This window comes from Oxyura jamaicensis, chromosome 4 (assembly GCF_011077185.1).
Source record: "Oxyura jamaicensis isolate SHBP4307 breed ruddy duck chromosome 4, BPBGC_Ojam_1.0, whole genome shotgun sequence".
NCBI classification, from domain to species: Eukaryota; Metazoa; Chordata; class Aves; order Anseriformes; family Anatidae; genus Oxyura; species Oxyura jamaicensis.
The window spans coordinates 60998414-61023841 of record NC_048896.1 but is presented as its reverse complement, the minus strand read 5'-3'; positions in this window follow the sequence as shown (position 1 = coordinate 61023841).

Genomic DNA, 25428 nt, shown 5'->3' with positions numbered 1-25428 from the left:
AACAAGATGAAGTGTTTCAAACTTTGCATATGATTTAAAAAAAGAAATGGAATAACCCGGGAGTGTCTGAAAGAGCTAAAAATAAAGATACATGAACAGTGTGATCTTAGATGTAATTCAGTACAGACATACAAGTAAATGCATATTGAAAAGAACTAACCAAACTGAACTACGTCTAAAATGATTGTATTTTAAAAAGGTTTAGGCATTATCTAATTCTTCAATGAAAACACCTGCTCAAAGCAAACTAGCTGTCAGAAAAATGAAAATGGACAACTAATATTTAAGCTACCATAAGGCCATATTTTTTTTTGTTTTAGTGCTGATCTTCTTTACACTCAAAAGTTATGGGTGGATAGATGGAGGTACATGTAAATAAATAAATCTGGGAAGATGGAAAAACAAGCTGGAGAATTACAGTTTATATAAAGAATACCATAGAAATAGTACTTCATAAGGCAATTGAGTGAAGCAGTGGCTGATGGAAAAAATATACTATCATATAATTAAAAACCATCTCATAACACAAAAAAGAGCCAGGTTTACCATTCAGATTTCTCACTTAACTTCATTTTGCAATCAGACCTTGAAGTTGTTTCAGTGAGTTTTCTTGGAATAGTTTTATGATAAATAATAACTTGTCAGCCTTATAGGAAAGCCTGCAGAATAAGAAGTCTAAAGAAGTATCTACAGCACAGGTGAAGGTTTTCCTCATTGCACCAAGAAACATTTCTGCTTCACAAGAATGATTTTCATTTGAGCCTTTTGCACTCTCTCCTCATATATTACTTGCACTCGAACTTTAGCTTCAGTTTTATCTAATAAATTCTTCTTCTTCATCAATTCATTAAAACTAGGAATTCGTACATTGAACATGAGCCCCATGAGTTTGGCATAAGAGGACTTCTCTACAGAATGATTACAATCTCCAATGTGTATTAATAATGCTTATAAAATTTTTCTTTGAAGAACATTGCAATATAGCCTACAATTTCTCAAATTTTCCTTTACTCTCCTCCAACTGCACACTGACAATTTTTCTTTGAAAATAGTTGTTTTCCACAATAAAACCACTGTGCTATCTGAAAAACTTATTTATTTTTAGAGCTAGGAGTGTACAACAGCGTTGTTTTTTTTTCAGATATCATGCATTAAAAAATGGTTCCTAGCAGCAACCATGTACACAAACTATCAATGTGGAGCTAACACACATTTTTTCAAGTTATATAATTTATTTCTTTTATAGTCCTTATCAGTGGAGCAGTTTAAAAGCAAAGCTTTAGTTTGAATTTGTTACACTCCCTGTGTAAATAAGCCAGAAGAAATTGGGATGGGGGGGATTTGGAAAACCACAAAAACCCTGCCCATCTTAGATCACAGTGATTAATGGCATGGAAATATTAATACATCTCAGAAGTAACTGTACCACATGGAAATTTTGGAAAATAAATATCAAGTTATTTCTAAGAAATTGTAACCATTAATAATCTTAGACCTCATTTGGGATATGAGAGGCATAAGAAAAGTATCTTGACACTGATGGCATTGATTAGATTCTACCATTGAAAGTTTCAACCATGATCCAGCTAGGAAAAGTCACTGACTTAAATTCCAGTAAGTACAAAATGTTTTTTAAATGAATATGTAATCGTTGCAAATGTTCTTGCCAATACCAGTGTAGATCAAATGAAATCACAAGCTTCTCAGCCTGTCATGACATACAGGATTTCTTCAATATCTGTGCAACCTTTTTTGTTTAACATTCCTTATATTTCAGGACTCTTCAATGCTTTTACTAGTACTAATTATTATCACTAATTTGATTGCTTCTGTACAGTTCCCTCTGTTATAGAATAGGGTAGTGAAAGTAGATAAAAAAATATGATAGTAAATAGTTAACGGTCCATAGATATTTAAGACATTTTTCATGGGATAGTGCAAATTAAGACTTCAGCAATACTTATGTTAATAGACACTTGAATACAGTGTACAACCTGCTCTATAAAGAAAGCCAAAATTATCTGATAAACAGAAATAATTTGGAATACAATAAACAGAGCTCTGTTCCTCACAAATCTGTACTGAAAAATTATTATTCTCATTTGGTAGTATTCTAAGGAAACAAATGTAAATGAATACATGAAGCTAGGAGAAGGTGAAACATGGACCAAGGAAAAGAGCAAAACCATTGAATGATAAAGGAATTAGATAGGAATCAGGATGGGAAAACAGTAATAGCTTTTACATCTATAAGCCTCATAGAAAAATGCTTCAAGAGCTTCAGGTAAAAGGGGAACTTGGGAGAGCACCTCTGGGAGGCTCTGTACAGGAGTCTTGTTCCATCTCTGTTGCCTTGAAGACAAGCCTCCCCCCCCCCCCCCCCCCCCAATCTAGCAAAGCACCATGATTAAACAGCAGGTGTAAAAGCCTGTTTTTACCTGTCATCTTCTCTTTTCCCCTCCCTTTAGTCTCAGTTTCTTAGCTACAAGCATGGACAGACTAAACCATAGCTTTATGTGATTGATAACTTCAGCCATTCCCATGCAGCAGTCACATTACTGTGCCTTTTTGCTTGTCAAGGGCAAGCACAAAACATGGCACCTGGCGCACTCTTTGCTGTCACTCAGGTAAAAGTCCAGGCACACAGGTCTTGCACTTTTTAATGTGGTATTGCTGTTGTTAGACACAGGTCCTACCAACAGCCAAAATACCTTGTCCGAAGGACGTTTGTCACTGCCATACTGATTTTTAGGCCTCATTGAGTAATACTTACAGTTCCAGAAAACAAAATGCTACATGGTTATCTTAACTATTAGCTTTCCCCCCACCCCCTCTCAAACACTATTTCTGAACAGCCTGCTGGAAAGCACTGCTGGGCTCTCCAAGTATGTCTGTCAGGCCTGAAGGGACGATAGCAGAGGAGGGCTAAGAACACGGTAAGGAGAAGCTGGATCTGGTCAGGTTGCATAAGGTGGGCCTCCACCTCCATCTTTGCTTGTTCCACCAAGCATAATTGCTTTATTCTGGAGTAAATTTTGTAAATGAGCAAGATTGCCTGCGAGACAGTAGGTCAGAGAAAGCAGTTTTATGGTTCTTGTTTTCATTGGCAACTGTAGAAGGTTAAAGCACTTCATGACTTCATTCTAAATTTGCTATCATAACAAATTATATTTGTATGGCTACCTTGGAAATGTACCTTAGAAGAAAGCTTTTTCCACCATTTAGAGATTTCATAAAACTACAGAACTTACTACCTAATGAAACAAAAGCATGAAAACTTACATTAAGCAGTCTTCATGTGCGTACTGTGAATGAGGTTCTGAGAGATGTTGTAAACCTGATTGGTACTCTTTCAGTTAATAAAATACTCTTCAATCAAATACTATGTCCATAAGAATATATTTTTTGAGTAAGAACTTTAGGAACTGCCAGCCAAGGAGGTAGCCACTCTGCTTATTGGCAAGAAAGTCATGTCCAAACCAATACAGACAGAAGCAATTCTCTAAACTGATGGAGTTACCCCTATTTTGGGTCTGTGTCAGGCAAGCATCTCATCTCCCCAAATATTTTACACTATCAGAGAGCAGCTGCCTTTTTCCCAGGTAGAGGTTTATAAATATTTCTTTCAGAAATATTCCTCACTGTTCCTTATCTTTTTCAGGTCCTATCAGAAGTCTTGCAAGTAAACAAGTACTTAGACCAGATCAAAAATGGTGCCTCACAAAAATATCCAGGACACATTAGAAAATTAACTTTCACAATATTTTTAGCAGCAGTGTTACATCATTTGAAATGTAATTTTGATTTGGTGATGGATGCCTGAAAGCATAAAAGTAATTCTCAAACATTTGTGTCACTGAAACGGGTACCAGATATTCTATTTCTTTGAAGTTACTTGTACACCACTCATATACAGCACGTTTTTTTTTCCTATATTTCCTTGTATTTACACTGTCTGCTTTAGGAGTTTATGCAAGTTCTCCTTCTATTGCAAAGGAACTGTGCAGTATACAAAAGCAGCTAATTGAGACCAAAAAAAGACTACCAGTATTACATTTGGCCAATGCAAGGAATGTAGTCACCCATCAGGTTATCTTTAATCCTGCCAAAAAGGTTACAGAAGCATTCATCAGTTTAGGCTGACTTTTGCCAAGCAGAATGACATGGTTATTTAAAATAAATATGCCATAAGTTAAAGCAACCTTCCCTAGGAGCAAGATAATCAGTGTGTCATTTACCACTGTGGACTGTGTTTGCACTGTTCTACACATGCAGATCTAGACAGGAAATTTCAATTAAACCTGTTTTGCAAACTCCCACCCATTTGGTTAAAGTAAATCATTTGCAAAGCTGCACCAATTTTAATGCAAATTTCATCATAAACATTTTCCCTGATTTGAAGCAATCAGACATCATAATCCTAAGGGGGGAAGAACAAACAAATAAACAAGTCATTTTAAACGCCCAACAGGAAGAACACCATCAAGGGAAAAAAAAAAAAAAAAGTAGAATCAAGTGCTTGCTGTCTTCATCCCAGTTGACAGGTAGAAAGTCATGTTCGAGTATGCCACATACTTGATACCTTCATGTCCCAGGTTTAAGTTGGCAGTCAGGATTTGTCCCCTGCCTTTTTAAGAGCAAGGTAAAATACAGATAACACAGACTTTTTTAATCTGTAAACTAGAGTTAAAGACTGAGCTCTGGGCACTGTGAGATCATACACTTCAGTATACACCTCCTAACCATCAGCCTAATGCCTACATGGCTGCAGTTGTCCCTAACTCAGAGTGCTTCTATAAAATGAAAAAGACCTTCAGCTTATTGTACTTCATGGAACAGGAAATACTTTGAAGTCTCAAGCTTTCTGAAGACAGGAATGTAGTTTCTAGACTGGTTCTACCAGTGCATTTAAGTCCATACCTTTAAGATTTCTGAAGCCATCTTTACACAGAGCCCTTTTAGCAACAGAAGTCTGATTCTAACCTGCCTCTGTATGCCACTGTAGTAAGTTAGCACATGGCCGTGAATCTGCAAGCTGGGAAGTGCTCTCCAAGTCTAGATCAGAAACACCTCTTCGCTGACACAAAGCGGCCCTCAATCTATACAGAGTGCAGGAGTAGGCAGAGCTGAAGTTCCTGTGCAGATAGCTGCTTGAAACTTCACACAGCACATGCCCACTGATACTCCATAATTCCAGTTTCCAATTCTTCCCCAGAAGGCCCAAGTCACTTCCTGAACGTATCTTAGTAATTCCTATTTATTGAACCTAAAAGTGATTCTCTCTGCCATACCAATAAACATCCTATACTAAGTACAACAGGTATGATGCATTTTCCTGGTCTACAATTTTCTGTCACCACTGAAGTCACTGATGCAGGATAATTGCATGAAGTGGTCTAGCTGTGAAAGGCATAGTGAAATCCAAGCTTGGTTTGTCTAATTCTCAGTGCAAGGCTCCAAGGAGGGGCTGTCAGAGCTCTGTCCCCACTGTCTTATGAAGTGGAATCTCACTCCAGGTATGAGACCGTGCTTTCTCAAAATACAATCCAAGACTGTGGCTGAAATAAGCGTCTTTTAAAGAAAGGTAACCACAGATGTCTTCACCTTTCTCTCCCCTTGTAAGACATTTTTCAAGGTAGCCTGAACAACACTTATTGCATTCTCTAGAGACCCACAAAAGAGAAAGCACACTGTGCATCTTCTAGAGACCCACAAACAAGAAAGCACGCTGTATTGTAGGAACAAACCTCATGGTAATGAGAATAAACTTTTTCCAGAACAAAGTAGAAAATGACAAAGGGCTATTTTTTCAATTCAATGGATAGGGTGCAAGCTATCCAGCCACAGGTCAATGCAACAATGCAACAATGGAACAGAATGCATATCTGAGAAGGATACACTTCTTAAGTGCTGTATCACAGGATACAGAATTTAGACACGGGATGATGTTTCTTTTGCTTAGGGTTGTCATCTCCTTCATATTTCCTGTATATGTTTCACCTGCCACAATTCTGAAAGAGAATCAGAGCTCTTACATTCAAAATGCAAAACCCACTCTACCCAGCTAGACGCAGCAGTCAGATAGAGGGCACTGGAATATACAGGGCAGCGGGAAACTTGAACATTTATTTATTTATGGTTCTGAAGACCGAGACTGACTTCAAGGACATCTTTAATTCTGTTCTGCACATAAATTGGATGAGGTAAAAATAAGAATAGTCTTCAAATCTAGTCTGAAAACTTTTTTTCTCTGAAATAAGAACACATCAAAACACACTGTTTTGATGTTTTCAGATTCAGCAAGAGTTTCATTGCTTTCTCCTTTCCATTTCTTATTTACAGAACATGTATATTTTGTCCTAAATTTTGCTGAGAAAGGTGGTTCTTTTATTACATTTTAAGATATTTGGAAGCCTTTGGGTATGCAGTATTTAGAATTAATGTATTTCTACACTAACAACTACATCTTTTTTCTCTTGATGCATTTGGCAGCATATCTTTTGGAATGCTGTGGTACTTCATCACATTCTTAGACATTCACTAGTCTTTTCTCCATGGAATTTTAAAAAAAATTTGTAACAGCACTTGTCAGGCAAGGGATAACAACTTCATATTTGTAAATGAAAGCATGTTTATGTTCCTTTCTTAATCAAAAGCATGTCGGATTTCTCTAGACATACTCTGTGCATATATCATGTAGCTTCACCCTATCTTGTCTCTTGTGGTGAGGGACAGCTCTGACTCAAACCAGGTAACTGTAATGGTGAAATGGAACACTACAAAAAAATGGACAGAGAGTACAAGGGCTTCAGTTCAAGAAATTCAGCTGATACACTCAGTAAGGCACAGAGTGTTTAAAGATCATTTTCAGATGGCCTACCCATGAAGTAAAAAACATTCACTTATTAGATAAATCATCATGAGAATGCAGAATCACTTTAAAACTTTAGAAAGTCACCCTTTACAGAGGTTATAAAATTATAAAATTACTTCTTTCATTTGTTACATTCACTGCACTCTCCTGCCTCTCTCCAATCAGTCCCCTCTCCCCAGATCCAGGGATGTTGGAGGTTATAAGTACTTCATACAGATCACATGAAAAATACGGTCTTCAACTGAGGTTCAAGTCAGAAGCATTAGGGAGTAAGTGGCTCAGCATAGCTGATCTGAGGAGACAGTCAACTCATTTATTCAAAAATCTATTTTGTTGCCAGTCCTGTTTAATTTTTAAAGATTACATATTAGCATGACTACTGAAATGTAATTGGGTAGAATAAACTGTGTGTTTTAAATATTAGAAAGAATACCACTTTCTAATTAAAACACAAATTTCAGATAGATATTTTTAGTTTGAATATTTTTAGGTTATTTTTTTTCTCTCTCTGGCATGTCTGAGATGTCCTGGATTAATTAAAAATCACAATACTAGCTGTGCCCAGTTCAAAGCTAGAGAAATGAAAATGAAAACTTATATTTGCACTGTCATGATTTTTTTATATTTGTTTGACAGCATAGTTTAAGTAAGGGAAGGTGTTCTGTTACTGAGATGTATAGAAGTATCTACAAGTTGTGGGGCAGATAGGAATTTCAGACTATCAGAGCCAAAATTTGTAACTCGAGATGGAAAAGCAGTAGCCCTGTCAAATATCTCCAGGCTTGTACATGCCAGGTACTTTAACGTAGGTACATTTCGTCTATTTATATAACAATCTGTTTTAGAACATTATCACAGTAGAGGTACATGATATAGTCTGTGGTTACTCATGCAAAAGTAGTAAGAACTAAACTAAATTACAACATCATCTCTGCACTCAACTCTTATGCTATTAGGCTATTCAAAATTAACTAAGTCAAAATGAATGTTTTAGGATCAACGACCATTAGTTTGCTGAAGCTAGGAGTACCAAAGCTGTGCTCAGACAAAGCTATGAGAGGAAAGGTATTTTTCTTTTTGATGTTTTTTCTTTGTTTTTTATTTATTTATTATTTATTTATTTTAATGCATTCAGGTCAGCAATGTAGAAAATAGATTGAGTGGCCCATTAGTCTTCTACTTGCACAAGGTCAGTACATTAATATGTTTCAATCAGATTAGACCTCAGTTGAGATCCTGATAAAGTCATTTTTACTATCAGATTTTTACAAGCACATGGTTCTTGTAGAAGAAGGAATAAGAAACACAGTGAACAGTGAGAATATTAGAAATAACTCGGCAAGTAATGAGTCAAACTAAGCAGATATATTTGTAATTGCATTATGTTGACACAGCGGTGGTATAGCAACAAACCTCTGAAGAAGAACAGTAGAGCAAAATTGGTAGAAAAAGGTAATCTCTTTGCTTAGATCATTAGAGTTGCAAAAGCAACAAAGCAGGCTAACAAGCTTTCTTGTTCTAAGATTTTCTGTAATTACATCACTTGATTTAAAATGAGATACTACCTTTCCCTTCATGCTTGAACATGCGTGGGGCACTTCACACACTGAATTAGTTCCTTGCTGTCCCAGTCAGAAACAGCTCTAAGTCTGAAAACTGATGGTATTACTACATTAGCCAAGGAAAGAAACAAAAAGAATGTGTGCAGTTTTGTTGCCTCAGTTTCTGAATGGGCATGTTTATTAACAATTTCATTTTTCTACGTCTTTTAAGTGTGTCAGCAAGAGAGGGAAAAGCTACCATTAGTAGAATGAATGACATAGCAGTTATAGTGTACAATAAGTAAAGAAAGTAAGTTACTGTTTTAACTGTACAATAGTCTGTAGCCATGCTGTTGTAATGATATTAAATGAACAATTCATGTCCCTTTGAAGCTGTTCTCTGATTGTGCAATACATCAAAAGATACTTAATTAGTATAATTATTCTGATAATTAAAGTTCATGAAAAATCTAGACAATTAATGATTGCTCTGAGATGCAGCAGACACCAGATCCACATAAAATCCTTCATTAGTGCAGGCATAGATTTATTCTGTAACAACTAGAAAAGGCACTTGTGCACAGCATTAATAATGGAGGCTGCTCAAGTAGCAAATAACCACGCAGAACAAACACAAACACACAAAGCACAGCAAAAATGAGATTTCACATAGCTGTTAGGCATTTAAAACTTTATATATGATTAACCAGACAGAAGATACCAGAGACATCATTTTGAACTATCTAGTGAAAAGAATTCAGATGTTCTTCAACTATACATGCAAAATATATTTTTTAAAATGAATGAACTATGAGGAATTAGACCTAATTACTCTTTTTAGCCCTCTAAATTCCCGAAGATCCTGTATATGACAGCATGTTGCTCTAAGTTTTGTGTAGATCTTGCAATTTATCCAGACCTGCTGAAGTGAGCAATACATGAAATGACATGAATTTCACTGTACAATACTGGTACCACAAGACTTGGGAATTCTGCTATCTTATCTCCTTCCTCTATCCAAAAAAATATATATTGGGTTACCAAGAAAGAAAATGGTACCCAAAAGGAAGCAGGTTATTCTAGGTCAGCACGGGAAGTGAAACATACCGACCCAGTTCACATTACTCTGCATTCTCTTGGTTGTCAAACTAAACACAATCAGAGGTGGCTCAAATCTCCAGCAACTCCCCTGCAGACAGGCAAGATCTGAAGCCTCCACCTCAGAGGATTCAACTCTTCATTAGTACTGCACTACCCTCCGATTCCCATGCAGAGGAAAAAACACCCTTAGCAGTTCCCTTATATTTGCAGTTCCCTTATATTTCCATCAAAAAAAAAAAAAAAAAAAAAAAAAAGGTAATTTTGTGTGCAATGGTTTTTCATTCTCCACCTGACAGGTTTCACAGGAATGCTGGTGTTCAATTGAGAGGAAAAATATTTCCCTATGAAAATATTAGGAGCTGGTGTTCATTGGTGAGCATTGGTCAATCTGTCAGTATAGCTGGTTTCCTGAAATCCTCAAGTATAGATTTTTCCTTAAATTGTGTGGCTTTGAAATTACTACCAGATACCTAATTTCATCCTCTCCTTCCTTCTCCTACTTTGCTTTTTAGCCCTGCACACCCATATAGTGGATTCACACCACTTGCCAGCTAATGCAGACCCTTACCCTTGTCTCTGACAGATCTCCATGCACCCTGCAGCTTGTGTTAATGAGAAGCATAAGTTTCAAATCAAGGCATCAAAAGAACAGTTTTCTCAGAACACTATCCTGTAAGGGGTCTCTGAAGCAGCTTTCCCTCTGGGTTTCAATAACCTCAACTAAAGCAAAATTCCTCCAGTTCAACTTGCGACAGCAGAAACATCACTGTTTTAGACAAGCCTTTTAGATAAAAACAGGCAAATGAACCCCACGTGACTAGATCAGGACTTCTCCAATGACCAAGAGCACTATTCCATCACATCCAATTTCCAGAGTCCTACCTAGAAAGATTTAAAGGGCATCCGTGACTTGACTGTGGCTTAATCCTTGAGCATGACTCAGAAGCCAAGAATTTCTCTTCTCTGTTTCCATTTCCTGCTTCATTTTGGCAGACCGGCATGGAGTCCCTATAGAACAAGGTCTACATATATCATGTACTGCTACTCTGACCACTTAAAATTTTTCCTTCCCTTCAGGGATTTGCCTGCACTCCCTTCACAGTAAATTCTTTTAAATAACTATATGGTTCAGGTGGGGAGGATTGTCTCCTTTTTAAAAAATAGAAAGCAATTCAAGGCAAAGAGTAATTTTATAAGGCTAGGATCATGAGTCAGCTGAGAAGGGTTACAAAAAATTCTGGTGTTCACAAACAGTGTGGGCTGGCTCCCAGTGGCAAAACCACTCAGCTGCTCACTGCTCATCTAAGAACAATTGTAGAGTTGCTGAAGCAGATCAGGGGAAAAAAATAATAATAATTAAAAAATCTGAACCATCATCTACTTCCTGAGCCTCCAAATCTGCCAAAAAGAAGTGTTGGTCAGTTCCATCCAGCAGCTGGAACAGTTCTTTTCTGATTTTCCACCCAAATAAATAAATAAATAAATAAATAAATAAATAAATAATCCTGGGCCAATCTCTAATGAAAGTCATTAATATTCCCTATGTGAAAAGGTTTCAGCATGAAACATTTCACAACACAGGAACAAAGACTGAGGAAATTGTGTTACAAAGTGATTGGTTTGCACTTTACCTTTCTGTTAGTTACCAGCTGGCCTGTACATAGTGCACAGGCTTCAGGCCCCTGCAGTGTGTGGGTAAGGAAAACTAGCCCTGAAAAAAAGAGGCAGTTGCAAGACTGTCTCCAAAAAGCTTGTACAGGTGCTATCCTTCCACTTCCAGCCCTGTCCAAAGAACAGGCTTACAAGCTCAGACTGTTTCTTGTCCTTCATCCCAGCTATTTGCAGAAGCATAGAAACATGCCATCGACTGATGTCAATTGTGGGATCTCAAAAGTCTGGGGTTTTACCACATTAGCCTGTTCCTAGCCTTACGTAGCATTCTCCAAGGCTCCCAGTGCAAGTCATGCAAATAGTTCTATCCTAACAAAATTATTGTGCCAACGATATTTCAATGCTGTGGACCTTGAGAACTTGAAGTGCTTTAGTAAATGATTAGGCTACTCCCTACACACTTAGAAAACACCCAATATTACAGGGTTTGATCCACGTTCCTGCAGGAGTTACCGAGACCCAATATGTGATATGAAGTATTTGGGAACCACAGTACAACTACCTTCCAATTCAAGAAACTACTGTGAACAAGCAAAAATTACTTCTTTACAGTTTTGTCACTACTTCATTTGGCTTTTCCTTTCTTATAGCAACACCTGCCAAGGGACTCTTACTTCAATTAGCACTGAATGAGGCTATAATAATAAATAAGAATCTAATCAGTGAAAATAAAGCCAAGCTCCCCATGTCCACAGAGCATGATGTCAGTGAAAAGGTCACATCAGACATATATATATACTTACAAATACCATTATAAAAATCAGCTGCAACTCTTAATGAACATTTGTTCCTTTTATCACAGGCTCATCTCAGGAGACAAAGCCTCCTTTCTGTGAGCTCACCTTTTGACTATGATCGCACAGCTAGAAGTATTTCTACTTCAGAGTCAACATGTACAAGCTGTTATCTTCCACTTTGAAAGATCTCATCAGCACACTTATTATTCAAAGCCTGCCCCTTTGAAGCTTCCCACTTGTAAAGCCAAGGGTGCAGCAAGTGTTGTGTGGTTCCAACAGAAACATTACCTTGACATTTGTATGAGACCTGTGGTTTTGCACCAGTTGTTCTTCTCACAAACTATTGCACCTTCTACTCCTCAGGTACATTCAATATGACACTCAAAATGGCTTTCATGGCTTTCAAAAGCACTTCCAATTGATGCTATGGCCTGAGTTTATGGGTTCGCATTAAAGGATATGCTCCTGCTTTGAGTTAAATTCTTTCTTTCTTCCCCTTTTTAAGCATAGCGTCAGACAATGTGTTAATCTATCTGCCTTGCACAGAACTGTGTAACAAAGGCACTGATGTTCTCAAGGAAGACCTCACTTTGTTCTATTGAAGGATTCACATAGCAGATCCATTTAATGTTGGAACTCTCAGAGAGAGTTTTACTACCCCAACTAGCTGGCTGAATATGAGCCAGCAGTGTGCTCAGGTGGCCAAGAAGGCCAGCAGCATCGTGGCTTGTATCAGAAATAGCATGGCCAGCATGACTAGGATTGTAATTGTCCATATGTACTCGGCTCTTGTGAGGCCACACCTCGAGTACTGTGTTCAGTTTTGGGCCCCTCACTACAAGAAGGACATCAAGGTTTGGAGCATGTCCAAAGAAGGGCAACAAAGCTGGTGAAAATTCTAGAGAACAAGACTTATGTGGAGCAGCTGAGAGAGCTGGGGTTGTTTAGTTTGGTGAAAAGCAGGCTCAGGGGAGACTTTACCTCTCTCTACAATTATCTTAAAGGAGGCTATAGCAAGGTGGGGATTGGTCTCTTCTCCCAGCCACCAACAGACAAGACAAGAGGAAATGGCCTTAAGTTGCACCAGAGTAAGTTTAGGTTGAATATGAGGAAAAATTTCTTCACTGAAAGGGCTGTGAAGTATTGGAACAGGCTGCCCAGGGAAGTGCTTTAGTCACCATCCCTGGAGGTCTTCAAAAGATGTGTAGATGTGGTGCTTAGGGACGTAGTTTAATGGGGGACTTGGCAGTGCTAGGTTAATGATTGGACTTGATGATCTTAGAGGTCTTTTCCAACCTAAATGATTCTATGATTTCATAAATGCTATAATCTAAATAGACACACAATAGTTTATGGAATAACTGAAGTATCTCTATGACTGAGTCAGTATTCACATCCCAGGAACTATATTAGATTGCTACTGGTTGTAATAACATGTCTCCATATTCTACCTAAGGGGCACTTTTTAACATGGGCTGACAAAGGTCAAACATTCTTCAATTATCTGTGTATATACCTTCCTTATTCAGTGATTAAACCCAGATGGCCTACCATGTAACTCTCAAACATGGAGCATTTCCCCCCTATCTTGCAACATTCCCAAACATCCTGCTTGCAGCTTCTGAAGTCTATTTTTTCTGAGTTTGAGGATTAGTGCTGACATTGAGATCTTGCTTTTAGGTGCACTTCTTGAGAGGACATGATTTTCTCTGTTTTACAGGTGTGTGTCAACGGACTGGAGGGAAGGGGTGCCATCCAGAGGGACCCTGACAGCTTGAGAGATGGGCCTGTGCAAACCTCAGGAGGTTCAGCAAGGCCAAGTGCAAGGTTGAGGGAGTTGGGGTTGTTCAGCCTGGAGAAGAGAAGGCTCTGGGGAGACCTCTTGCAGCCTTCCAGTACCTAAAGGGAGGCCTACAGGAAAGCTTGGGAGGGACTCTTTGTCAGGGAGTATAGTGATGGCACAAAGGGCGATGGCTTTAAACTAAAAAGGGTAGATTTAGATTACATATTATGAAGAAATGTGAGGGTGGTGAGGCACTGGAACAGGTTACTCAGAGAAGCTGTGGATGCCCCATCCCTGAAAGTTTTTAAGGCCAGGCTAGATGGAACTTCAAGCAACCTGGTCCAGTGAGAGGTGTCCCTGCCAACCACAGGGGGGTTGAAACTGGATGGTCTTTAAGGTCTCTTCCAGCCCTAACCATTCTATGATTCTATGATACAGGGCATAAGCTGGATCACAGAAAGAAGAATTAAACTGCTCAAGGTTTTTGCTGCAGATCCACAGCAAAGCTTAGGATAAAACAACTGACCTGCCAATCTCCCATCCACTTAACAATAAGGAAAATAATCATGAATTAACAGCAAGCTGAAGACTTAATATTATTTATTTCATCTGTTGACTTAAAGCATGATCCTGCTCCAACAGAAATTAATGGTAAGTTCCCTTTGAATTCAGTGACAGCAAGATTAAATTCCAGGTTTCTTTCCTCCCATCAGCTTCCCCCAGAAGAGCCAACAAATCACGGAGGTTTAATGACTATCTTTTTCTTAGAAATAATGGTGAAAAAAAAAGCACACAATTGTCACACTGCATTTTTCCCCATTCCTTGGTAAGGCTTCCAATTTTTTACTTGGAATATTCAACAGGGGCAAAATTACAAAAATTTGATGAAGCAGACATTTTTGTGTTTAGGATACTTTTAAAATCTCATTAACTGGGCTGAGAACTGCTTTTCTCCCCTGTTCTCACTCCCCTTTCCTCCCTGCCTCTTCAGACTAATCTATGCAAGTACGACAGGGACTTCCAGTATGGAACATCCCACCAACCTTAACAATTAGCAACCATGATCAATCACTTCATAAAATTCTGTGTGTCAGATAGAAACTGGTTGTTTTTCTTAACTAAGTCAATCTGCTAAACAGTCTAAGTCATGAATCCATACAAAACAGTACAAAAACAAATTCATTTGGACAAAATCTTGGTTTATGCCTCTTTATTTTAAAGGGTTCTAACAGAATAGAAATTATTTGCTATCATTATACTAAGCTGCTTGCAGACTCTCCAGTGCATACTGATTAACAGAGGGCAACTCTTCACTTACTGGTGAAGTTTACCACAGAAATCTCTTGTCAATATAGTCACATTTAATATGACCAAAACAAAGTTAGTATCAAGTGGTAGGTGACACTAATTTAATTCTTGACATAAGCTACAATCAAACAGACTTTTTCAAATCATTCTTGCAATCAGCCCATACTCCCCACATCTGGTGGAGTACAAATTCAAGTATCTGAGATACCAGAATGCCAGCTCTACTTCTGTATCAATTCCCTTGGTACACTTACAAAGAATACAGTGTACAGTGAGAAACCATACCTATCCAACAAAATAGAAGCAAGCATATCAGACTGAATTGATATTGCCAAACACACTGCTAAACAAACAAGACACTTTTTAACCTTAGGCTGAACTTTGGCAGAATGAGATCAGCATAGAAAGTCATTCTTTCCATAATTATTTTGTCTTAAAAAATAATGTGTCAATGGATTTCTCTGGCCAATTTGCTCATTATTGAGATTGCATGTTCCATTTTCTGTCCCCAGATAGTCCTATGGGTTTAATTTAAGTGATTTGTGAACCTTTTGCATACTTATTCTGTCCCACAAAGCTAAGAATTTTCAACTCCACCTTTCAGATAAATCAACATGAAATAATTTTAAAATACGCAGATCAAACAGAAGATTCAGAGGAAAAATTTAGGTGATGGAACAATAAACATGCAGAGAAAGTGCATTGAAGAAACAAAAACCTGAAGAAAGAAAGAAGAAGGAAGCCAACAGAGAACACATGAGGATAGCAGAGACATGACTCACTGGAGTCATGAGTCTTGAATGAGTGCAGAGACCTGTGCAGGTAACTTGCAATAAAATCTGACCACAAAAAGACTTTCACTACACTGAATACATTGAAACACCTTTTATAAGTAGTATAATAAAGCAAAAATTTGCCTCCTAGAACTTCATTCAACTCCTACAACCATCTGTGGGAACTCACTCTCAGGGAACACGACTGGTACAAGGTACAATAATAAAACATACCTCCATTCACAGATTGAGGGAAGAGTATATGATATTTTTCACTTTTTTACTGCAATGCACAAGTACTGGGGAGGTACATTCTCACTTAGACTAATAAAAGCATGTAAGGCAGGTAAGGTATCACACCTCACAGGTATCTGTCCATCTGAAAGCTACTCAGAGGCAGTATCAAAGACTAGATTAATTTGTCTTTACCAGATCATACATTCTGTTACACTTCTACATTTGTGATCCGATTAGTGATTGTTGAAAGTTTTATTTTGATTGGATTTAGGCTGGGAAGGGATTAGGTTTTAAATTCTCCCTAAAGGCAATAGGAGGAAAGGGAATTGGCAATAGAGAATCACTAGTTTCAGCAGCAATTAAAGATGGGCTTGAATCTGTTTTCTCATTGTACTCGTGGTGAGCAAGGCAACTGATCTGAAATCATTGTGGCTTGGTGGTATTTCACTACTTTGATAGTCTTGGAGGAAAAATTTCAAACAAACCTCGCTACATCCATCACCAAGGGGCAGGGGAGGCCAACTGACTTGCAAAGAACTGCAGCCACTATCTCTGCTAATGCTGCCGCATCAACCCAGGATTGAAGCTCAAAGGTGAGCTCAGTTCCAGACACCAAAATATACAGGTTCACAATCTGACTCTATTCTCACTCACCTAAAATGGTGAAGTCTTTTCATGCCTCAGGCTGGTGTACTAATTGGTGGTAAGCAGGACTTGTTCAAGCACTTATCTCCCCACACACACACACAATAAAAAAGCCTAAACTAAATTCCAAGCATCATTCTCAGCATCCTGACAGACACTGAGGTGAGCTCCATTAGATAACAGATTAGCTATCTGCTGTAACAAGAGAGTTCCTTGGTGCCTGGCTCATTTACTACAACAAAAAGTCCCTCTTATAGGGAGAGGAAAGCTGGCCTTAGGCATCTGAAATGAAGACTTTTTCTGTGCAGCAGAAATATACTACATTTAAATACATATCACCTAGACCATTTGCAGATTACAGGGCAGGTGTACCCTACCCCATACTGGAAGGGCTATAGATTACAGTAAAGCTCCCTTCAAGCCTTAGTATCAATTGCACTTTCAGACAAACCAAAATGAAAGGAAAGCTTTCGTGCTTTACCTTTTCTCACAGAATAAATCCTATGTCTATTCTGGAGTAAAGAAGTGACTTTATCATATATACATATTTATACATCATTTTGAATTTATATATGCAACAGCTTTTTGTTCACAAAAGGTGCAAAAATTTTCAAAAAACTACCATATCACAAATTATTTTGCCCATTTACAATTCAGTGCAATCTTTATTCATTTCATTCCACTGCATTTATCTGTATTTCTAGCTTCCTCACAGTATCACATATATTAGAAATGTTCTAAAATCACTGAATAAAAATCATGCATGATTCATAAACAAGGTAGCACTGCAGCTGGTCTCAGAGACCTCAGGGGACACTATGAAAGAATAGCTAAATAGCTGAATTAGGTACTTTGCTTATAAAACATATCTACTGACGTTCACAGAAAGTCTGGAGAACTACAAAATCCAGTTCAACTAAAGTAATAGTGAGTTGCACTTACACTTTAGAGTTTATTAAGCACTAAGACAAACTAACCTAGTATAAGCAATACCTCAACACATTAACATTTCCCTGCCTGTGCTTTGATCTCATTCTGCAATACACGTCTGGCCACTGTGTACGTGATAACTAAGAACGTATCCAGTCTAGGCATATGTTTACAATTAAATCTTCAAAATAAAAAGAAGATACATGAATATACCCTCTGGGGCACGGAAGTGACACAAGTAGAAAAACACGGCTCAAGTCAAAAGAGCTACAATGGTCTACATAATGAACAGTGTATTTTTCAATCCAAAACATTTTTTCTATTTATTTTGGTGAAAAGAAAGGAAAGGAAAATATTTTAAGGAAATCCAAAATACCTGGCACCACTGTATAAATGTTTTTTTGAGAAATGACATAACACAGGATTTTTTCAAAAATGTATACCTCTGAGATGATTGGATAAAGATAGAAGACTTATGCATGGAATTCCTTTTTACACTTACCACAAAAACATCCATTTCTGCAGAGCAAACAAAAGGCCAACTTGACAAGATTGTGGCATTAAGTTACAGAAAATTGACATTATCTGGCTTGGCTTCAATGAAGCTACAAAGCAGAGATGTCACATGGTAAAGAAAAGTAGGCAAAAACTGAAAATTTCCGGACATAGCCAATAGCATTCTTTAACCAAGGGTATTACGATCATTATGAGAGAATGAGTCTGAGCCTGTGTTTTGCAGTGTAACACTTCAGGGAGACACAAATGCTCTCTGCTCATATCACGTGTTGTCAGACTGCAGCAAGAAGATGCCACAGCCAACTGGGGAGGCAATCCAGCCTATTGCCCACCCTAATTTTAGTAATATTACAACACTTTGTGGTCACTTATCAGTAGCTCTATAGAACAGTGTTTTCTTTGTACATTTCTCAAGATTGATGGGTTAATCTGGGCTGTGAGTTTGTACAAAAAGTTGTTATCCTCCCATGCTACAGCAACACAAACTGTGGAGAAAAACAAAACAAAAACAAAAACAACCAAAGGAGAAAAATAAAAATAAAAATAAAAAAATAAAAAAGAGAGCAACGTCCTCTTGATGTGGATTCATCCAGTGAAACAAAAAAAAAAAAAAAAAAGATTGCAGCTATGTGACTGAAAAGACAGCTTGCAAATGCCTGGCTACAATTATGTGCTCCCTCTTGTGTGCAAAACTGCTCTAAAGAGGTCAGCCTGTAAAGGTAGTATTCCAGCCTGCGATTTGGATAAGACTGCCTTCCAGCTATTACTTCCAACATCACAATCTTGCACCAATTTGCTCAATACTTTAAACAGGCACTGTCAAGTCAGGGAAAATACATGGAAGAACATTATTATGCCTATGACTATGAGACCATGCACCATTTACAAAGTAATGAAAATCACTAGTTGTGACCTCTGCTGAGAAGCTTCACAATAAGTAAGAGGGACACCATCATTAGCACCAATGACTAATTCAAATGAACTGTAGTATGTGGAAGTGGAAGGCTTTGTCTCTCAGACATTTGTGTTTGGGAAAGTGAGAAACTCCCAGACAAACCAGAGGAGAAGCAGGGGAAATTTCTGCAAATCAGTAAGAGTTCTCACAAAGCTCGATGCAGGAAAGAAGTGAGATTTCATGAGTGTTAAGACAGTATGTGAATCTAAACAAAGGCAGAGAAGGCCAGCTGAGCTGGAAAGTCTTCTTCTTGGCATTCTGACCTTCATTCCTGGCCCCTGACAGATTTAAATGCAAATACACATGATAAATTAAAACACTGAAAGCCATACAACTATTTTGGAAATACAATATCATTCACCACTGCTTCATACTTAAAAACTGTGGTGTAAATGGAGAAACATCAACCACTAGTAGAGTAAGCACTGACCTCCCCCACTAAAATATTCCTAGTCTAGGCAGCATTCAATGCTTTAGGATTTTAATCAGCCTTCTGTTGAATTAAAGCAATTTCTCCAAGATCAAAAGGTTTTGCAATAACAATTAGAGTACAACACAGACAAAAATGGAATTTTCAGTTCAGTTTTGCAACACAACAACCTTCAACATGGTGCAATACCTCATTTAGAGAAAGAAAAATAAGTGTAATAAAACTGAAAAGACACACTGAGAATTCTAGAAATCTCGATGGAAATGAATAACTTTACACTTGGCAATTTACCAGTCACTGGGACTACCTGCATTCTCAGAAGCTGTGCTCTGTTTAATCATTGCATTCAGAATTATGGAGGGAAATGTACTTCTTGCCTTTACCTACCTTGTCTTCAGTTACAGTGCATAGTAAATGCACAGAGTAAAAAACTATTTTCCAGAGGTTAAAAAAGAATATACATTTCCAATGGTAGTTAAAGCAATCTGAACCTTATCACCCTTGGAAGTTGTACGATCTTACTTGCTTTGAAGCTATAACAATAACACCATATGGCTTTTACATTCGGTATCTCACATATTTTCATAATTGATGCAAAGCTCTTAAATCCACAACTAATCACTCACATTGCTTATTGGTGAAGTCACTGAACACTATAAATATAGCACATGCTAGTGTCTCTATAATTACAGTGATTGCATGTGTCCTACGCAGGGACAAACAGCTAAAAGCAAAATTGCCTTGCCTATAAACTGACTGGCAACTAGTCTGTTCCCCCATAAAAACCTGTATTATGGTTTTAATTCCAAGACATTTTACTACCCACTCTACTTCTGCATCTAATCATGACTCTAAAGATGGCTTTAAAATTCACACAACTTGCTTAAATTGAAAGAGGTTTAGATTTTTAGACGTGTGGTAGAGACACACACAGGTATGTAATCTGCTCAGTGAAAAGTGAACATGTGCAGGTTTTACACCTTGGAAAACACAAGTCATTTCAAGGAGCAAAATGTCCAAAAGAAGAGAGGTACAGTACCTCTTACTAAGTTCACAATATAGAGCCAGATTATGTTGTGTGTCAACAGGCATTAGTAACTTGTTGATGCAGCTATTCCTGGAATTTGAACCTTCCTCCAGCTGGTAAAATGCTAGGTAATACTACCACAAGCACAGGTAGTATTTCTGGAAGCACAAAGATGCTTAAGCTCCACCAGAAAATCCAGTGTTCTACATAATCATGAAGGCAGTAAGTTTATGCACAAGCTAAAGACATGCTCTGAAGCATATTCTAGGATGTCTATCTGACATACTCCTGTGCTGTAATTAACTGTTCACTGAAGACTGCTGTCTGTAGCCTGAGGCCTTTTGGAAACAAAGCTGAGAGTTAAAACAATACACTCGATTGCACACCATCAGTATCATGTTCTGTTAATTAAAAATGAGAGGAGAAGAGAACCGCTCTAGTGCAAGGCCAAGCGTGTTCAGTTACTGGTTACTTTCATTTCATGGCAGGAAGAATCCCTTTCTACAAACAGATCCTACAAAGCTAGATCCATGAAATACCCAAGCAAAGGTCCATGGCACAGAACCTCAAAAAGTAAACAAAACAGGAACAAAGTTATTTTTAGAAGTATACATCACCAACACAGGTTAGAAAAAAGAGGCATTATTTCATCATAGCCTAGCAAACACTCCAAATATCAGGTTTAAAAGCCAAAATACATATTCATAAAAAAATCCAATAATAATAATAATAATAATAAAATCCAAATACATATTCAAAGGACAAGTTACAGAAGTATGTAGCAGACAGGTTAAAACAGTAAATGTGCATTATAGGAAAAGCAGTAAGAGCTTGTAAGTTGTGCTGAATGAAGGACAGTTATATCCTATAGCAGATTTGCTGAAAGCAACCTTAAGCTGTGCCTCATGAATATACCAAGCAATTGTTTTGGCAACCACTACAGCATCCTCTTCTGACCTCCTCACAAATGGCAGTCTGGAATCCTACTCAACACTGCATTTTCCTCTAGTAACATTTCAAAATTCGTGATATTTCATAACCAACTATGGGCATTTTTTCTGCAAGAAATGGGCCATAACACGATCAGCTTGGATTTACTTGTATGTGCTTTACTTGTATGGTGTGCATTGAGCCTAAAAACTGGAAAATCAGAGAGAAAAATATCACAAAACAAAACAAACAAACAAAAAAAAAAACTTCTAGCATGGATGACTTAGACTTTAATCCAATGTCTATTAATAGTGATTTTGTGTACCTAATGTACCCAGACAGTACAATCACATTTATATCAATCAACACAGAAATCACATTACAGTATTCAGGTCATTCTTTATGTTGCCTGTGGGAAGATTGGTTATACTTGATCCAGCAAAAAATATTTCAAGATAAAATTTACCTCTTCAAAATTATTATTTTTATTTTTTTTTTAATTTCCTGGACTGATGCATTGTATCATGCAACTGTGGCTTTTAGGAAGAGGAAACAAAACAAAATCAACAAACACATGTTTGGGGCTGCCTTAAAACCAGATTTACCATCTCCGGAACCAGCCTTTCAGACAGACAAACCCAGGATTTCCAGCTCAGCTTCATGGAATATACTGCCAAACTCAAACAAGGCTCATTTCACAGAAACCAAACAGATAGACTTGACTGAGAGTCTTTGATGACAAGCACAGTTATGAAGGTCCTTTGGAAAATAAAAAGTCTTTAAGACAACACAAGATTAGCACCTAAACTCTAGCTAAGCTTTACCATGTAAATTCAATTAGAAATAATGGGGGGGTGGGGGGGGGGTCCTCTACGCATTAATGTGAGATGTTTGCCTACCTTACCTAAACAGGGGTTACTAACACCATATAAAAACAAAAGTGCTATAGGTTGAGTGTAAAACAGATTGAAAATCTGAAAGAAAGCATTATTCATGTCATCTTGTGATGAGTGCATTATAAATACCACGGACTGGCAGGAAGGATGACAAAGAACATGCATTCTTGGCTGTCTAGACTGAGCTTGAAACTAACCATTCCTATATACTGCAAGAATGAAATTTCCCAAGAGCATTGGAAAAACACAGTTAAATTAAACAAAGTGATAATAAAAACAAATAGGATCATTCTGAGTAGACATAAGTGATATCCAAATTTTGTTTTACTGTATTCCCACCCTAGCAGAATAGAAGAATAGTCTAAATCCCCATCCCAGCTGGAGATAAGAAGGGGCATGTGGGCCGGGGCTCCCTTCATTCCCTCCAGTGTCTTCAGTGCTTCTAGATTAAGAGACCAAAGAGTAAGTGCTTCAAAATCCCCTTGAAGTTCCTGTCTCACCCACAATCTGAGACATTACTAAATCTGTGGAAAATAAAATGATCTAGACATTATAGTTCATGACAGTTTGAAGCATGAGGGTTTCACTTGCTAAAAATCAGAGTATCTTCCATCTCAGAAACTGTTCTGTTATTAGAGTCTTGGCTTTTACCAGCTAGCTTTCCTGATTAAAAAAAAAAAAAAAAAAAAAGTTTCTTTTTAATAGGCAGCATCCATCAACACAAACATCTAAAGAACACGAATAGAAGTATTTGAAACCATCTAATACCACCATCTTTTGACTCTATCTGTTTTGGAGTCTATCTGAATGAGTTTGCCATTGTAAAGGCCCAGTGTAATCTGATAGCTAGAAAACACCCAACTCCATCTTTATTAAATTTAAAATCTGGCTGAGAACGTGTTTCCTTCTAGTATCGTTGTAGGGTGGAACTAATGTCCTGCTGCACTCTGCAAGGAAAAAGAATTCTTGCCAGGCCTTGTTTAGCACGCCTCTGCACCATCACAGCAGCAAAAATGCAGCAATGTCCTGAACAGTAAAAGATCTTTGCTGTTTCAGTACTTGGCACCAGAGACTTTGGTCTAGTTTCACTGACAAGTGCTCCACAGAGTAGCTCCACTGAAAGTTCTGATGTCAAACTAGAGCAGATAAGGTATATAGAAGATCTATATGCTATACAGTATTGCTCCTACTTATCCTGTGATAAGGAGGGCATCATGGTTCACAAATTTTTTAAAAAGTTACAACAAAGGAAAATATCCAACTTTTCTTCAGGATGATCTGAAGAATGCCCAGTGACCAAGGGTATTCTCTGTCAGAAGCTGATGTCTAATTGAGCTGTTTGTAGGCTACATAGAAATATTTTCCTTATATATATATATATATTTAAAAAAAAAAAAAAAAAGTAGATAGGCAAGGGGAAAATGGCTGCCAGCCATCAGCAATTACTATTTCTATTAGAATCATACAGCACACAAATGTTTCATATTTTAGAGGATGAATGAATACCTTTATAAAACAGGCCTAGGAAATAAGTTCTAATGCTAAAATTGTTTATGGACTGTACATAATGAAGATCAGACTCAGTTAAAAGAGGAAAAAAATCAAGGTTGCAGGCTTGGGATGGGGAATTGTTACAAGAAAAAATGATATCAACTTTTTCTTTTTATTTTATTTTAAATCAAAGTTGAGTAGATTCCTTCTTTTTCCAAAGGATTTCTCTCTCTTACTCCCAAAATGTCCTCATCTTTCAGCAGTATACATAAAATCTATGCATTTTAAAGCGTTTAAAAACCACTGAAATGTTTGACATCAGATTCTTTAGGTACTGGATTCTACATTACAATCATGTAAACTGCTTAACCTAAGCTCCAAAACAGCTTTACAGGCTCATTTGCACAGCACCCTTTCCACTCCACATATCCAGGGGCTGCATAACCTGCCCAGCAGACAATGGAGACTGAAATGCACAACCGTGTGGAAAAAAAAAAAAAAAAAAAAAAAAAAAAAAAAATCATCTGGCTCCATGAATGCTCATATGCTATAATCATCAATAAAACTCAGCCTTTAAACAGGTACCACCACTACATGAGTTTTCACAGATTTTTCATAATTATAAAAATTTATATGATAGTGTTTTGGGTCTTTGTTGGCACACATAGATGTATATTAGCAATATCAGAAATCCAGTCAGGAATTGTCTTTGATGGCTAAGTCAGCATCCTAGATCATTGAAGCATGCTGACATCTTCAGAGTTCCTTAAGTTAGGTCAAGAAGTTTTGCTCAAGAAGTTCAAGAAGGTCAAGAAGTTCAGCTTTGCAGCTGAAGTACAGCTTCAGCTACACACTTACTCATCCTTTCCTCATCATACCATGAACTAGTTAGCTCCTTCTTGCATGGCTCTCTGAAAACACTCCCTTCAGCTGGAGCTTTATTTTCTACTACAAATCAATTCATTGCACTGCCATCACACATGGCTTCTGTTCTGATGTCACTGAGCATGTTGTAAAGTTTTATTCATAGAGCTAAAAGGATTTAATCAAGAGTTATGGGTTTGAACTGTATGTATACAAAATGGCAGTCATCTAGTTTATTGTTGCTGATTAATTCACCTTGCTCTATACAAAATATAATGTACATGCTTTCTTCAATTTCTTCTGTATACACATTTACCATGAATGACCATTTATAGTTTTCTTGCTATGAGCTGAAGTCTTTCTTCCCTGCTATTCTCCCATTCATGAACCAAGTGATCTTTGACCTCCTCCTCCTTTTTCCTTCTGAAGCAGAAGTTCAGAAGGAAGTCTTCCTACATTTCCATCTCCCAACATTTATTTCTGAGAGATTTCTCCAGCACTCAACAAGTATTATCATTACTTTGCATCATGACCAAGCTCCAAATGTATAAGAATTAAAAACCAGGAATGTTCATTGCTTGTCTGCCTATATTTGCCTGTAGAAAAAGTGTGGGAATGAAACTGCAAGAATAGCAATTCATAGCACAGAAAAGGAAATGATAACTTGTGAACCAAAACAGTAGAGCCTATATCCTATCAGAAAGGTAGGTCAAATGCAT